The sequence below is a fragment of the Orycteropus afer genome, unplaced genomic scaffold (assembly GCF_000298275.1).
Source record: "Orycteropus afer afer isolate SDZICR_OR568_19922 unplaced genomic scaffold, OryAfe1.0 scaffold00207, whole genome shotgun sequence".
Lineage (NCBI taxonomy): Eukaryota > Metazoa > Chordata > Mammalia > Tubulidentata > Orycteropodidae > Orycteropus > Orycteropus afer.
In genome coordinates this window covers 3,582,033-3,582,619 of record NW_006921794.1, presented here as the reverse complement: position 1 = coordinate 3,582,619, position 587 = coordinate 3,582,033, and the positions used below count along the sequence as shown (strand labels likewise).

At 41.9% G+C, this 587-nt stretch overlaps 1 protein-coding gene across 1 annotated transcript in view; it reads right to left on the bottom strand.

Annotated features, from left to right (window-relative positions):
* Positions 1-587, bottom strand: part of ELF1 (E74 like ETS transcription factor 1) — an 82,740-nt gene that overhangs the window by 78,615 nt on the left and 3,538 nt on the right. The gene's annotated exons all lie outside the window — the stretch shown is intronic.

The following is a 587-nucleotide window of genomic DNA, read 5'->3' as shown; positions in this document are numbered from 1 at the left end:
ATTATTTGCCATCGAGTCGGCCCCGACATAACGACCCCTCCTGGTAGCATAATGCTTAAGGCACTTGACTGCTAACCAGAAGGATGGCAGTTCAAACCCACCAGCCACTCCTTGGAAGGAAGATGGGGCAATCTACTTCCATAGCAATAGTGCCTCGGAAACCCAAGGAGGGGTCACTATGAGTCGGGTCCAACTCGACGGCACATAACAACAACATGAAGAACTGTACTCCAACAAATTTGAAAATCTGGCAAAGGACAGATTTATAGAAACACACCACTTACCAAAGCTAACATAGACTGATGTGGAAAAGTTGAGCAGGTCCATCACAAAAGAAGAAACTGAACAGGTCATCAAAAAATTACCAACAAAAAAAAAGTTCTGGCCCAGACGGTTTCACCGGAAAATTCTACCAAACATTCAGAGAAGAAGTGACACCAATTCTACTGAAACTATTCCAAAATATAATAAAGGATGAAATCCTCCCTTACTCATTTTATGAAGCAAGCATAACCTTGATACCAATAACAGGCAAAGACATCACCCAAAAGGAAAACTACACACCAGTATCTCTCATGAATACAGAT